This window comes from Myotis daubentonii, chromosome 7, assembly GCF_963259705.1.
Source record: "Myotis daubentonii chromosome 7, mMyoDau2.1, whole genome shotgun sequence".
Classification (NCBI taxonomy): domain Eukaryota; kingdom Metazoa; phylum Chordata; class Mammalia; order Chiroptera; family Vespertilionidae; genus Myotis; species Myotis daubentonii.
In genome coordinates, this window is record NC_081846.1 from 81,289,753 (window position 1) to 81,300,085 (window position 10,333).

Consider the following 10,333-nt stretch of genomic DNA (forward strand, 5'->3'; position numbering starts at 1 on the left):
CCAATTTTCTAAGAATTGTTCATTGTCTGTCACTTTCCCAGTTATCTGCAATGTCGTCTTTGTCATATGTCAAGTATCTTTTATGGACGTCTATATCTCTGGTCTTTATTGCATTGCTTTATTTGTTTATACATATTTTATTATTATAGTTTAAAAATTCTAATATATAGGAGAGAAAACCCTCTAAACTCATTTTTTCTTCTTCTAGAGTATCTTGGTTATCATTGGCTACATTGGATTTAATATATTTTAGAATATGATTTTCAAAATTTAGAAGTGATCTTGCTAGGACATTGCATGGCATTGAATTAAATCTATAAATCAATTGGAATATAATTGACATTTAACGGTGCTTCAATTTATAAAAATAATACACATCTCCATTTATTTTATATATTAAATAGAGGTGGTACAAAATCTTATAGTGGTTTAGAACTCTATCATGATGCCAAATTAAATTGTGATAGTGGAAATCCTTGTTTTAGTTCTGGTGCAAAAGGAAAAAATATTAAATATGACATTTGGTTAAATTTCTCTGCATATACTTTTATTTGGACTAGTTCCCTTCCAAAATTGATTTCCAAAGATTCTCTTTTTTTTTTCTTTTTCATAAATGAATGTTGAATTTCACAGAGCCTTTTTTTCTGAAACCATTGAGATAATTGTATAACTATTCTGCAATCTGTTAATGTGCTAGGTATATTAATTTTCTAATGTTAAAAACAAAAACTTTCATTTTAAACCCAGCATTTTCTTTTCACTAGAGTGCTTTAACACTTTAGTTAAGATATTTGCATGCATGTTGATAAATAAAAGTTATCTGAAACTTTTATTCTCGCTGTTCTCGTTATGCTGCTCTTATGTTCTTATGTCCTCATGGTGTCCTTGTTATAGTAAATTTATGCTGTGCACATACAATGAGTTGAGAAGTGTTCCTTCATTTTCCCATCATATTTATTCATTTCCTATTTTACTATGTAATATTTTAATTATTTTTTCAATAACTTAAATAATTGATAAAAATTGATGGTGAATCATTTATTTGGGCTTTGAATTCTTATGAGAAATTTTTAAAATTACTGAATCATTCACTTCAATGGCTATGGGGCTGTTGAGATTTTCAACACCCTCTTAATTTTGTTTAGGTGAGTTATGTTTTTCTTGAACTGTGTACATTCATTAATACATAAAAATATTGGCATTATTTATTTATTTTAAAATATATTTTATTGATTTTTTTACAGAGAGGAAGGGAGAGGGATAGAGAGTTAGAAACATCGATGAGAGAGAAACATCGGATGTGCCCGCAACCCAGGTACATGCCCTTGACCGAAATCGAACCTGGGACCTTTCAGTCCGCAGGCCGATGCTCTATCCACTGAGCCAAACCGGTTAGGGCTGGCATTATTTATTTTGTTATGTATTTAATGTAAAAATAAATGGGGTGATGTCTTTTCTCCATCCTCTCTATTGGCTAATTATTCTCTCTCTTTCTCTCTCCTCTCTTTCTCTCTCTCTCAACTTTTACCAGTGATTTATAAATTTGGTTCATCTTTTCAAAAGACCTAAATTAATGATCTCCATTGTATTTATTTTCAGAAACTTCTAGTCACATATTTATTATTTTCTTTTATAACTTTTACTAGTTTACTGTGCTGTACTCTTCCTTATTTTTTGAGGTGGTATCACAGACTGGATTCTCAGTGCATACACTGAGAAGAAGTTTGTAGTGAGAAATAAGAAGAACTAACCAGATTTAAAGCACAAGGAGAAGCTGAACTGTGATGCGGGCTCTTTAAGACTGAGACAACCTTGTGGGGCGCTCTGGAGCAAATATTGCTGGTCAGGGATGGTCCTGCCTTGGGTTTGCTGCATTGGGCTGGGCTGTTCCGCCCCTTCTTCACCCAGTTATTAGCTGTGGGCATGGATTCAGGGTCGGTAGCGGCCTGCAGCTGAGGCAGACCCTGAAGGCTGACAAATGAGATTGCCAACTTCACTACCCACAGCTCAGCAGCAAGCTCTTCTGTGAAGGAGGGTCTGGGTCAGATGGAGGCTTGCCAATTTTCACACATTCTTATTTTCCAATACATGCATTACGCCTATAAATTTCCCTCTAATTTCTGCTTTATATCTATCTCACAAATTTTGTAATATAGTATTCTGTTACTATTTAGTGCAAACACATTTAAAGTTTTTGACATACAGATATAGCTAGAGGTATTTTTTTAAATTTCCAAAATATATAGTATTTTTGCTAATTACAATTTTTTGGTTATTGATATCTACTAGTAATTTAATTCCAACATGGTTGTAAATATAGTCTATATACTTTAGTTCCATTAAAATTTGTTGAGATTTGCTTTATGTGCCAATGTTGACCATTTTGGGAAATGATATCCCTAAAAAAGAATGTGGATGCCCTAGTTGTTAGGTGCTCCATGTTGAAGACTTTGTGAGAAGGGTCTTCAGCCATCATAAAAAATGGCTAGCTACTAGTGACTACTATGGATTCCTTGCTTTATTTCTTTGTTTTTGTCTTTCATCTTTTCTTTGTAGGTCTCTTCAATAGTTGTTTGACCAAACATCTCTCTGTCTTATCTATACAATGAAAATACAAATTAAGTGAGAATAAAAAAAAATAAATTTTACAAATTATAGTTCCATTCCAAAATATATTTACATTAAATAAAATAGACATTTTAGTGAGAGATCTACAGTGAATGACTGTATGCATTCTGGGAAGTTTTATGACACTTAGGTAGGGTCACCACTGGTGGAAGGAGCTAAGAGAATCAGCATCCAATCAGAATTTGTAGTGTGTTTCTTATGTCCAATCTTCAAGCTACACAGAGCATGTCATTAGCATCACTTGTGCAGGGAAGTGATTTTGGGGGGGAAACAGGGAAGAGGGAAGCTCTAGATTCAATTTTGAATTCATTTCAACTTCTGAAGAATCACCTCACAGTACAGTTTCAAATTTGAATTTGGGTGGTGGGTACAAAATTCAGTATGAAGGTCATGTATTATAGAAATGTACACTTGAAACCTATATAATCTTATTAACCAACTAGAGGCCCACTGCATGAAATTCATGCACTTGGGGGTGTGGGGAGGAATCCCTCAGCCTGACCTGGACCCTCTTGTAGTCCAGGAGCCCTTGGGGGGGGGATGTCTGACTGATGGCAAGCTGGCAGTTGGACATTCTTAGCATTGCCACAGAGGCTGGCGAGGCTCCCACCACCGCCACTGTGTTTGCCAGCCGTGAGCAGCGTTCCCCCTGTGGGAGCACACTGACCACCAAGGGGCATCTCTTGCATTGAGATCTGCCACCTGGTGGCCAGTGTGCATCATAATGACTGGTTGTTCTGCTGTTCAGTCCATTTGCATATTAGCCTTTTATTATATAGGATGTCACTCTGATAAATTTAATATTAAAAAGTACACATGTTAAGTTAAGCAGACCACTCTTTAGAACCCAGCCCATGTTCTTGTTGTATTATGGGGAGCTCTCCATCTGCCATGGGCAGGCATGGATAGGGTCCTCCTCAGGATGACACAGGACTCTGGGCAACTCTGCAGGCCCGAGGAAGCTAGGACGGGGCCGGGGGGGCCCAGGGGGCTGGAGATGACGCCACAGTCTCCCCTCCTATCATATGACATAATACAATGTAGTCTCCCACCTTGTTCCAGGAGTCCTCCTGTTCTTCAAGGGATGCTCTGAAGCCTCAATATTCAGTGCATCATCAACATTCAAAAGAGCTTAATTCCCAAACAACGTCCTGTAATGTCCTCTTGGGAGCCCAGCCAGTGCCATGGACTGTTCTATCAGTAAACTCAGACCAGCTCGCCACTCTCTGTGACCAGGGTGCTTGATCCTGGTCAAGCATTTCACTCTGGGAGGCACCGAGTTGTAGGGATCAGGAACTTCTGCTTCAGACTGAAGTGTCCCACCTGGTGGGACCCTTAAAGGGGGTTACAGGTAGCCGAAGGCAAGGGAGCTCCTCTGAATCAGGAAAATGAACTTTGCATGCACAAGGCAAGTCCGTGTTGCATTCAGCAACCTCTCTAAGGAGCAGCCGTCTCTCTGGACAGACACCCTCTGCATGGAGCTGGAGGCTGATGCTGACCTCTGGGCCCTTTGAGACCATTAACCCTCTTCAGTTTGCTTGCCTGCCTCAGTGTTACTGTTACCTTTATCCTGGACACCAGAGACAGGGCAGATAGGCGTGGGACCAGCACCATGCCCTTTGGCTCTCCCTTCTTTCCAAAACACTCCATGTTCTCTGACTGCAACAACTGTGACTACTATTGGGCAGTAATCTCATATGAATAGAGCTTCCAATTTGGGACATGCTTCTTCAAGGACCATGGGGAACTTACCCAGAAAATAGCTAGAGAATGAAAGCATCCGAAGAACCGGCGATGCCCACCTGCTGCTGAACTAGTGGTAACAAGGTCACTGGCTGGATGGCTCTTCCTCCCAGTGTTTTCCCTGTTTGTTCTACCTGTGGCTCCTCCCGCTCCACGGCCCCTGGAAGGAAGGGCCAAGTGCAAAGAAGAAAAAGTGAGTTTTCAGTATCCTGGCCTGTTAAGGGATCTGAGGACGTGAGGTAAAGGCAAAATAGTTGGGAGAAATGGGTTTTGAGAAGAGTAGGGCATGTGCCACATACAGTATGAAGAACATTTCTCAGATTACAGAGAGGGTGGGAGCAGGAGAGATAGTGACCACAGAGAGTTTGATGGGTCCCAGAGAGAGTTCTCTGACAGGAACATGGAGACAGAAAAATCCACCCAGTGGAAGGGTTCTGTATTTTCTTTAGGCATCAATATTCCAGATCTGGAATGGTGCCTGGCATGCAGACAGGGCTAGAGCGACCTCCCGCAGGTTCCTTCCCAGCAGTGCACAGCCTGGCAGAGAGCCCATAGGATTAAGGATCTATGAAGATGGGACTAGGATTGTGTCAGCAGTGATTGGGTGGCAAAGGTACAGCGATTCTAGTGCATATCAGTAGGCCTGATGCCTCTGCCTTGATCTCACACTTGGAACTATGTAAATGGTCCCCCAAATTAGATGAAACCCTCTGGAAAGAACAGAGAACTCAAACTCTTTGAGATAAGGCTTCCATCACACAAGATGGCCAGGAGCTCAAAATGCAATTTACACACACACACACACACACACACACACACACACACACACACTTATTACTTATTGAAGACATTCATATGCGACTTTATTTGGTTTATGTACTTCATCATTTTACTTAATCCCCACAATAGCCTGTAGACAAAGACATTATACCATTCAAAAATAGGAAACTGAGGGCCAAAGAGTTTTAAAGAGCTTACTAAGATTTGTACTCAGAGATATCTGCTTGTGGACTCCATACTTTTAATTACTATGCGCCTGTATCCCCATAATTAGCCATAACACACACTCTTTCACACCTGGTCACCTGATCTCAAAATGTATTTATCCCTAGATCTATAAGCATTTTCTCTGATTCATATGAGTATTAGAAAGATAAAGGATGGCACAATCACTTATAATTTAATGTGAATTTTTAAAAATTATCAGATAACCATTAGCAAATGTCTACTTTGCGTAAATCATTATGTTATGAGCCCAAGAAACACAGAGATGGGAAAAGTGCAGTCTCTTACCCTAAAGGGACTTCCACCCAGCAGTAGGGCCAAGAGGGAGATGTGCACACACACACTGCACAATCCTGAAGGGGAGGCTGGGTGAGGAATTAGTCACCTTTAAGGGTCCCACAGCAAGGGCTGGTGGCAGGGTATAGATATTTTAATGTCCTATCACATCAGTGTAATTGATTGTAGAGAATCCTTTTGGATTGTGAGGATAGAAAGGACAAGGGCTAATTTTTTTTTTTAATTTTAAGTTTTTTAATTGAATTTATTGGATTGACATTGGTTAATAAAATTATATAGGCTTTAGGTGTACAATTCTATAATACATCATCTGTATATTGCATTGTGTGTTTGCCACCCCAAATCAAGTCTCCTTCCATCTCCATTTATCCTCCCTTTATACTCTTACTAGAGGCCCAGTGCACAAAAATTTGTGCACTGGGGTGGGGAGAGGTGTCTCTCAGACCGGCCTATGCCCTCTTGCAGTCTGCGGCCCCTCGGAGGATGTCCACCTGCTGACTTAGGCACGCTCCCTGGGGGATTGGGCCAAGCTGGCAGTCAGACATCCCTCTGGCAGCCCGGCAGCCCTTGGGGGATGTCCACTTGCCAGTGGGGAGCAAGTCTAAGCTGCAGTTGGACATCCTTAGCACTGCTGAGGAGGCAGAAGAGGCTCCCACCACCACTGCTGTACTGACAGCCGTCAGCCTGGCTTGTGGCTGAGCAGAGCTCCCCCCTGTGAGAGCGCACTGACCACCAGGGGGCAACTCCTGCATTGAGCGTCTGCCCCCTAGTGGTCAGTGTGTGTCATAGTGACCAGTCATTCCCAGTCATTCTGCTGTTAGGGTCAATTTGCATATTGCCCTTTTATTAAATAGGATACTTCCCCCACTCTCTTTCCCTGTGGTAATCACTATAATATTGTCTGTGTCTTGGGGTTTTCTTGGTTTCTGTTTTAGCTTTTTCTTTTTCTTTTTTTTTTGTTTGCTTAATCTCTTCATCTTTTACACCTAGACCCCCAAGCTGCTCCCCTCTAATAGCCATCAGTCTGTTCTCTGTATCTGTGAGTCTGTTTGTTTTGTTAGTTTGTTTTGTTCCTTAAATCCCACAGATAAATGCAATCATATGGTACTTGTTTTTCTCTCACTGACTTATTTCACTTAGCATAATACTCTCCAGGTCCATCCGTGCTGTCACAAGAGGTAAGATTTCCTTTTTTTTTTTTTTTTTTAAATAGCTGAGTAGTATTCCATTGGGTAAATGTACCACAGCTTTTTTATCCACTTATCTACTGATAGACACTTGGGCTATTTCCAAATCTTGGCTATTGTAAGTAACACTGCAGTGAACATAGAGGTGCATATATTACACCTATTTTAAGTTTATTCTCATAGATGATTGATCCTAGAATATGTTGAATAAATAGAAATTCAAACACAGGGTCTGAAGGATGTAACCACATTTTGTGATGGTTCCTTAAAACCATAAGCCCAAATCTCAGTAATAAAGCTCCAAATTTCAGGGTAGGCCAGCAGCAGCGAGAACAGGGCCTCATTGTTAGACACCCGTTTAGCCACTCTGAAGAGGAAAGGGCTTTCGATGGTGCTGATTTAGGGATACAGAGCTTAAACTCAGAGCACTTCATTCTTCAGTGTCCTCTCTCTGGTTGCATCATTGTTCTTTGTTGACTTTTTAATGAACTCACTTTACCTCAGCTGGGAAAGGAAAGCAGTTGTTAACCTGAGCAGAACAGGTAAGGACGATTAAGCCCCGGGACTGCTTCCCAAGACAGACTGGGGGCTGCCTCTCCAGCACATCTTACTAATGTGGATTTCCCCATCCCTGGTTCTCTCCAGAAAGTGTTGGGAGAGCCAGCACGACCTTAGGCCCCTCTCAGATCTTTGTTTCTTTAATTCCGAATAAAATGATCAGTATCTTTCTTAAGGGGTGAACTTGAGACCTGGCTCTATGGGGTGAGGGAAGGTGGTTCTTCAGTGAGAAATAACTCTTCCTTCCTCTGTGAACTTGCAGTGCTTCTTGTTCTATTTTGCTTCTGTGATTGCTCTGACCATAGTCTAATGTGTATTATGTCCAGTTATTGGAGAGTCCATCAACTGTTTAGTCGATTCAACACTAACAATTCTAATTTCAGCACTTTCGTTTGGAAATTTCTCACACCTACTTCATGCTGTTCCAGTAGGAATAACAAGTACTGTACTAGGCTTCTCTGATCACAGGATTGGATATAAGATCCAGGCTCGGCCGGTCATCGTGCACCATTGTCTTCTCCTCAGTGATTGGCTCATAGATGAAAGAATAATCCTAAAGTGTCCACTCACAGCCCGTCCCTAGATTTTTTTAAATGGATACTGGGAGACAGATGTTTTTCTTTGCCCTTAGAGTGAAAGCTGAAGGATGCGCCTACAAAGCTAGTTATGGTTATGCCCTCTAATTTATGAAAGGGTTTGAGGGAATAAGGCTGGATTTCAATTGTAAGCCAAGTGAGAGACAGGTGGAGAGTGAGAATCACAATGATGTTTGAATCCCTGGATGCAGCCTTTCCTGAGGCTACGTTCACTTTATTCTGATAATCAGAATCACTAAAATAATTATTTTAAATTTAAACAAGACTGTATGTTCCATAAGTGAGGGCAGCATTTTTAAATTTTAACTTTGTTTCACTGCCATAATTTTCAATGCCTAGAACAGTGCCTGTCACATAATGGGCACTCAATTTGTTTAAAGAATATTTGCAAACTGGATGATTCAGGAAAAACAAAGCATAAATGTCTTTTCAACCATTTAATGGGATTCTCTCCAGAAATTTTTTTCTTCTTGAGAGAAAAAATCCAGGGAGCAATTATTATAGAGTTGTGAGAATTGAAGTTAGTTTGTGAGGCTGTGGTATACATTTGTTGTTTTTTTCTGTAAATATTTTATTTTAAATATAATACACGGAAAAAAATGTGTAAAACATAAATAACATTAGGATGAAGTAGAAAGTGAAACCTGTGAACTCAGGTCAAGAACTAAAACTTTGTCAGCATTGCAGAAGCTCTTCGCATATTCATCCCAGAATATCTCCAACTCACTACCTGCTGGGGGTAGCCATGGTGCTGAATTTTATAGCAATGACTTTCATGCTTTGCTTTATAATTTTAGCACCAATAAATGCCTCCCTTGACATTACTGTTTAGTTTATATTTTTGGATCTAATATAAAGAATGTATTATATTATACAATCTATTCTTTGGTATTTGGTAGGACTATAGGGCAGTACAATCCTTCATAGCCATTTGTAAGCCCCCTGCCATAGGAGAACAAAGGACCAAGAAAAACTCCCTGAACACCGGGAGTCAGACTATACAAGGAATGGAAACTGCACCTGATCACACACCTGCATTCCATCTGCATTACAAGCCCACCTCAGCCCCAAACCCACTGATGACAAAAGCTTCCTGCCAGTGACTGCATCCTATATAATAAAAGGCTAATATGCCAATTGACTGAACGGAGGAACGACTGGTCACTATGACGCGCAATGACCACCAGGGGGCAGACGCCCAAGGCAGGAGCTGCCCCCTGGTGGTCAGTGCGCTCCCACAGGGGGAGCACTGCTCAGCCAGAAGCCGGGCTCATGGCTGGTAAGTGTAGCAGCACAGCAGTGGCAGGAGCCTCTCCTGCCTCCTCTGCAGGCGGGTGGTAAGGAGCAAGGAGTCCGTGACTGCAAATGCAGGGAATTTTGTGCATCAGGCCTCTAGTGAGGGGATGAAACTCCAGCTCCTGGGGGCTGATATCGACCCAATGCCCCCTTGGCTCGGTGCTGTGCAGCCCTTCGCTTTGGATATCCCATATTTCATCCCCTTCCCTTAGATAAATTCCCTTTTCTTTAATCACCATCGGAGATGGCTAGTTGGTCTGCCTGCACTCACCATCCACCATGTTCACCTTTCACTTCTTAACCTCTCACAATGTCTCTTGGCTTGGCTCCTTTAGGCATGGATCTAACAGTGTTGAGTTTTTTTTACTCAATATTATGTTTATGTAACTCATTGAAATTGATTCACATTGCTTTAATTTGATTATTTTCAATGCTGTAGTTTGTAAATATTACATATTCTGCTGTTGAAATAATCTCCCCCTAGGTTTTGGCTGCAGAATCTACGCTGTTATTACAGTAGTTAGTTAGTTAGTTAGTTAGTTAGTTAGTTAGCTATGAAGGGAGCAAACTGGCATCAGACGTTAAGCCTGATTAAGTCTGAAATACAGCTCCCAGGCTCTCCAGGGGATTGCCCCATTGCAGGCCAGAGGGACGGAATCCTGGAGCTCGCAAGAACCGAGCTCCCAGGGGAACGGCCAGTCCATCCTTGCAGACTACCAGGCGGGGAGAGCCAGTCAAGGAGAAATTCCTTCACTGAGAGATGTGCAGCAGCAGCCAAAAAGCCCACATAAAGGGGAGGAGGGTAGCCTGGGAAAACCAGGAAAGCATCCAATAGGGCAGGGAACCTCGCAAGATCAGGAGAGGGATTGGATAGGAGGAGGGCGCAGCACAAGCCCACAAAGAATTAGGAAACAGATTGGTTAGTTTGAAAGAAAATCTTCTCTCTCCCAAGCCCAAGGAAATATGATCAAAGCTAGCAGAGGCCAGGAGATGGTTTCTTTGTGTGCCCTTGTTTCAGCAGCC

General features: G+C 41.5%; 1 pseudogene; it reads right to left on the reverse strand.

Moving 5' to 3' along the window:
* Positions 1–3,590: 3,590 nt before the first annotated feature.
* Positions 3,591–4,278, reverse strand: LOC132238883 (NEDD8-conjugating enzyme UBE2F-like; annotated as a pseudogene).
* Positions 4,279–10,333: the final 6,055 nt, after the last annotated feature.